General features: G+C 39.8%; 1 pseudogene; it reads left to right on the plus strand.

Moving 5' to 3' along the window:
- LOC116467428 (large ribosomal subunit protein eL32-like) overlaps positions 1–3,258 on the plus strand; it is a 36,598-nt pseudogene extending 33,340 nt beyond the window's left edge.
- Positions 3,259–6,779: the final 3,521 nt, after the last annotated feature.

A 6,779-nucleotide genomic window follows, 5' to 3' on the forward strand; every position in this document is an offset into this window, starting at 1 on the left:
CAGTGAGCTGAGATCGTGCCATTGTACTTCAGTCTGGGCAACAAGAGCAAAACTCCATCGCAAAAAAAAAATATATATATATACACACGTATATATGTACATATATACACATATATATACATATATGTGTATATGTGTATATATGTATATATACATATATATGTATACATATATACATGTATACATATTTGTGTGTATATATACACATGTGTATATATGTATATATATGTATATGTGTGTATATATATAAGCAAAATGAAAAGTTGGTTTTTTGAAAAGATGAAATTGACAAACCCTTACTAGAATAACCAAGAAAACAAGAGAGAAGACCCAAATAAAATTAGAAATGAAAAAGGAGACATAACAACTGACACCTCAGAAATACAAAGAATCATTAGAGACTATGATGAATAACTACCTGACAACAAATTCAAAAGCCTAGACAAAACAAATAAATTCCTAGACATATACAATTTACCAAGATTCAACCATGAAGAAATAGAAAAATAGAAAACCTCAACAAACCAATAACAAGTAATGAGATTGAAACCCGCAATGAAATGTTTTACATCAAAGAAAAGCCCAGGACCTGATGGCTTCACTGCTGAACTCTTTTTTTTTTTTTTTTTGAGACAGTATCTTGCTGTGTCATCCAGGCTGAAGGGCAGTGGTGAAACTTTGGCTCACTACAGCATCCACCTCCTGGGCTCAAGTGATCCTCTCTCCACTTCACCCTCCTGAGTAGCTAGGACTACAGGTAAGCATCACCATGCCTCGCTAATGTTTGTATTTTTTGTAGAGATGGGGACTCAGTATGTTTCCCAGGCTTACTGCTGAATTCTACTAAACATTAAAAGAAGAATTAATACCAATCCTATTCAAACCCTTCAAAAAAATTGAGGAGCGACTCATTCTAAGAGGGCAGCATTACCCTGATATCAAAACAAGACAGGGACACAACAGCAACAGAAACACTACAGGCTAATATCCCTAATAAACGTAGATGCAAAAATTCTCAACAAAATATTAGCAAACCAAATTCAGCCACACATTAAAAAAGAACCATTCATTATGATCAAGTGTGATTCATCCCAGGGAGGCAAGGATGATTTGACATATGCAAATCAATAAACATGATACATTACATTAACACAATCAAGAACAAAACTATATATTTCAATAGATGTCAAAAATGCATTTGAGGGCTGGGAGCGGTGGCTCACGCCTGTAATCCCCGTACTTTGGGAGGCCAAGTTAGGTGGATCACCTGAGGTCAGGAGTTGAAGACCAGCTTGGCCAACATGGTGAAACCCCGTCTCTACTAAAAATACAAAAATTAGCTGGGCATGGTGACAGGTGCCTGTAATCCCATCTATTTGGGAGGCTGAGGCATGAGCATTGCTTGAACCTGGGAGGTGGATGTTGCAGTGAGCCGAGATCGTGCCACTGCACTCCAGCCTGGGTGACAGAGTAAGACTCAGTCTCAAAAAAAAAGAACAAAACTAGACTTGTCTCTCACAATACACAAATATTAAATAAAAATGGGTTAACGACGGAAATCTAAGACATGAAACTAGCAGAAGAAAACATTGGGAAAGTTTCCAGGACATTGGTCTGGGCAGAGTTTTTGAGTAAGACCTCAAAAGCACAGGCAACAAAAGCAAAAATAGACAAAAGGGATCATATCAAGCTAAAAAGCTTCACATGGCAAAGGAAACAGTCAATAACGTGATGAGACAACCCAGAAAATGGGAGAAAATATTTGCAAACTATCCACCTGACAAAGGATGAATAACGAGAATATATAAAGAGCTCAAACAACTCAAAAGCAAAAAACAAACAACAAAAAACAAGAAAAACAAAAACCAAATAATTTGATTTAAAAATAGGCAAAAGATCTGAACAGATATTTCTCAAAAGAAAGCATACAAATGGCCAAAAGATATATGAAAAAATCCCCAACATCACTAATAATCAGAGAAATGCAAATCAAAATCACAATTAGATAGTATCTCTCCCCAGTAAAAATGCCTTGCATCAAAGACAGGCAATAACATGCTCCAGAGCAAGTGAAGAAAGGGGAACCCTCATACACTGTTGGTGGGAATGCAAATTAGTACAGTCACTATGGAGAACAGTACAGCGGTTCTTCAAAAAACCAAAAAATTGCCTGGGGGCGGGTGGCTCACGCCTGTGATCCCAGCACTTTGGGAGGCGGAGGCAGGTGGATCACTTGAGGTCGGGAATTCAAGACCAGCCTGGCCAGCATAGTGAAACCCCGTCTCTACTAAAAATACAGAAAATTAGCCAAGTGTGGTGGTATGCGCCTGTAATCCTAGCTGAGGCAGGAGAATCGCTTGAACTCGGGAGGCGGAGGCTGCAGTGAGCGGAGATCGCACCACTGCATTCCAGCATGGGCGACAGAGACTCTGCCTAAAACCAAAACAAACAAACAAACAAAAACAAAAAATTAAAAACTAAAAATAGCTGGGCACGGTGGCTCACGCCTGTAATCCCAGCACTTTGGGAGGCCGAGGCGGGCGGATCACGAGGTCAGGAGATCGAGACCATCCTGGCTAACACAGTGAAACCCCGTCTCTACTAAAAATACAAAAAATTAGCCGGGCGTGGTGGCGGGCGCCTGTAGTCCTGGCTACTCGGGAGGCTGAGGCAGGAGAATGGCGTGAACCCGGGAGGCGGAGCTTGTAGTGAGCCGAGATGGCGCCACTGCACTCCAGCTTGGGTGACAGAGCGAGACTCCGTCTAAAACAAACAAACAACAACAACAAAAAACTAAAAATAGCACCCTCTTCCTCTGTGTTGCCTACAGAGGTGGCAGCCATCTCCTTGGCATCGTGGCTGCCCTCAGACCCCTCATGAAGCCCAAGATCGTCAGAAAGAGGACCAAGAAGTTCATCCAGCAGCAGTCAGACTGATACGTCAAAATTAATCATAACTGGCAGAAACCCGGAGGTACTAACAACAGGGTTCATAGAAGGTTCAAGGGCCAGACTTTGATGCCCAACACTTGTTATGAGAGCAACAAAAAAACAAAGCACATGCTGCCCAGTGGCTTCCGGAAGTTCCTGATCTACAAGGTCAGGGAGCTGGAAGTGCTGCTGATGTGCAACAAATCTTACTGTGCTGATGTCACTCACAATGTTTCCTCCAAGAACCGCAAAGCCATCCTGGAAAGAGAAGCCCAGCGGGCCATCAGTCACCAAACCCAATGCCAGGCTGTACAACGCAGAAAGTTAATAGAAAGCTTATATAAGTGCACGTTTTGTGTTTAAATGAAACCATAAAAACTGTAAAAAAAAAAAACAAAACCTAAAAACAGGATTACCATATGGTCCAGCCATTCCACTACTGGGTATATACCAAAATGAAAGTAAATCAATATATCAAAGAGATATCTGCACTCTCATGTATATTTCAGCATTATTCACAATAGCCAAAATATGAAATTAACTTAAGTGCCCATCAACAGATGAATGGATGAAGAAAATGTGATGTATTTACACAATTGAACACCATTTGGCCATGAAAAAGAATGAAATCTTGTCAATTTCAGCAACATGGATGGAACTGGAGGCTGTTAAGTGAAATAAGCCACACACAGACAAATATCACATGTTCTCGCTCATAGGTGGCAGCTAAAAAAGTAGGTCTCATGAATAGAGAGTAGATTGGTGATTATTACAGGCGAAGAAGGGGAGGTGGGGGATGAAGGTGAAAAACAAGAATATAAATGTATTACCACTGAACTGTACACTTAATAATGGTAAAGATGGTAAATTATATATGTATATTTTGCCTCAATTAAAAATTTTTGTATAAAAAGAAATAACTCCAATTCTTCATTAACCCTTCCAAAAAACAGAAGAGGGAACACTTCTCATCTCACCTTATAAGGCCAGTATTACCCTGATACCCAAACCAAAGTCATCATAAGAAAAGCACAGACGAGTATCTTTTTTTTTTTTTTTTTTTTTTTTTTGAGAAGGAGTCTCGCTCTGTCGCCCAGGCTGGAGTGCAGTGGCACAATCTCGGCTCACTGCAAGCTCCGCCTCCCGGGTTCACGCCATTCTCCTGCCTCAGCCTCTCCGAGTAGCTGGGACTACAGGCGCTCGCCCCACGCCTGGCTAATTTTTTTGTATTTTTAGTGGAGACGGGGTTTCACCGTGGTCTCGATCTCCTGACCTCGTGATCTGCCCGCCTTGGCCTCTCAAAGTGCTGGGATTACAAGCGTGAGCCACCGCGCGCAGCCTGACCAGTATCTTTTATGAATAAGAATGCAAAAATCCTCAAGAAAACACTAGCAAACTGAATCCGACAACATATCCGAAATACTTTCCCTACTTTCCTTTCTGTCTTACACATATTACTTCCAGATTAATATTTAAAACTGCCCTTCATCTTTCAGCTTTCCAATTTTCTAATAGCTCTGTCTGTAACAAAGAAGCCATGCAAAAGAATTAATTAGCTTTTTATATGGCAAGCTATGGCTGTTACCATTATTCTCCATTTCATCATGGTGGTACCACCAGCCCTGACTTAAGAGTTAATACAGAATAGCAGTTGCTTCTTAAATTACTCCTACCAGAGAAAGCAAGGCATCTGGTAAAAATCAGTACTTAATATTCCCAATTCTCTTCCTTGGAGCATGACATAGCGAATGGCTAGTATAAAATTCAAATAAGAATAAAACGGAAGAAACACCTGTGTTTAAAATTACCTGGGAAAATGACATTTTCTTCTCAAAGTGGTCCCACAAGAATATAATTGACTACACTTAAATCCTGTTAGGGGAAATTATACTTACATATAAAATGAGGGTTACATTAACATCCACACAGAGCATTACAGTAATGTTAATGTTACCAATATCTTGAGATTTTATATCCAACTATTACTTATATTCATGGTGAAGAGAGGAACCTTGTGAATCTTCCAAGTCAAACCATGCTCGCACATTCACTTTTTTTTTTTTTTTTTGACTTGCTCTGTCACCCAGGATGGAGTGCAGTGGTGTGATCACGGCTCAATGAAGCCTCAACTTCCCAGGCTCAAGCCATCCTCCTGCCTCAGCCTCCCAAGTAGCTGAGACTACAGGTGTGCACCACTATAATGGGATATTTTTTTTTTGTAGCGATCAGGTCTCACTACGTTATCCTGAGTGGTCTTGAACTTCTGAACTCAAGTGATCCTCCCACCTTGACCTCCCAAAGTGTTGGGATTACAGAGGTGTGCCATAGCATCCGGCATACCTCTTTTGTTGTTGCTAGTAAACTTTTTAAGAGTAATTTTAGGTTCATAGCCAAACTTTGCAGAAAGTACAGCATTCAGTGAGCTGAGATCGCGCCACTGCACTCCAGCCTGGGCAACAGAGTGAGACTCCGTCTCAAAAAAAAAAAAAAGTACAGTATAACCTTTATCCCCACGCATGCACATCTTTTTACTCCCAAGTCAATCTCGTTATATTTGCTTTAATCATTTGCAAATATTCCAATATCTATTACTTGCGTTCCCTGAATGTCGCTTTCTTTGCATTACTTAGTTGTTCAGCTTCTTGTTATAATCTTTTTCCTCATTGGGTAAAATACTTTATTTTCAGTCATGGTTACATGGGTTGTTTTGTAGTTTCTACTGACCTATTCAAAGTTTCATATCAACCATAATTTAGTTATGGAATTCTTATAGCAGGAATGAAATACTGAGGTATTGCATAAATGCATAAACTGAATTTAATCATATGGAAACATCAGGCAAACCTAACGTTTGAGATACCTTTTAAAAATAATTGGCCTGCTGGGTGCGGTGGCTCACGCCTGTAATCCCAGCACTTTGGGAGGCCGAGGCAGGTGGATCATGAGATCAGGAGTTCAAGACCAGCCTGATCAATATGATGAAACCCCATCTCTACTAAAAATACAAAAATTAGCCGGGTGTGGTGCTGCGCACCTGTAATCCCAGCTACTCAGGAAGGCTGAGGGAGAATTGCTTGGAGCCAGGAGACAGGTTGCAGTGAGCTGAGATCACGCCATTGCACTCCAGCCTGGGAAACAAGAGAGCGAGACTCTGTCTCAAAAATAATAATAATAACAATAATTGGCCTGTACTTTCGTCTAGGGTCATGAACAATAAACATCAAAGTGTCCTAGATTAAAAGAGACTAAAAAAAGATGAAAATCCACAAAGTGATAATGAAGATCTTGGACTAGGGTTATATTAGTGGGGCAAATCTGAAGGTCTGTAGAATAGTATAAAGTAGCATAACAGATAATATTGCAATTATGTTAATTTATTGATTTGTACAATTGTCCTGAGGTTTTGGAAAAGAACATTTGGGGAACATGAGTAAAGGGTATATGAAAATACTTTGTAATATTTTTGCAGTATGTTTTGTAAGTCTGAAGTTTTTTCAAAATGAAAATCAAAAAAATTAAAAAGTAGTATTTTTACTTAGCCACTAATATAATTTGAGCCATCCCTTCACTGTCAAGCAACCTTGATATAAGAAAAAAACTTGACAAGACACCATCTCTACAAAAAAAAAACAAAAAACTTAAAAAAGAGAAAAAACCTTGAAACTCATAGCCTTTATTTATTAGTCAAACTAGAAATGAATCTTAATTCCACAATGTAGTTCAAGTTTTCCATTAACTAGGACCTGACCTGTTAAGCAGGAGCACTGTGTAAGTTAAGAAAATATATTTTAGCCAAACGTGGGTGGCTCATGCCTGTAATCCCAGCACTTTGGGAGACTGAGGCGGGTG

The sequence above is a fragment of the Hylobates moloch genome, unplaced genomic scaffold (assembly GCF_009828535.3).
Source record: "Hylobates moloch isolate HMO894 unplaced genomic scaffold, HMol_V3 SCAFFOLD_4, whole genome shotgun sequence".
Lineage (NCBI taxonomy): Eukaryota > Metazoa > Chordata > Mammalia > Primates > Hylobatidae > Hylobates > Hylobates moloch.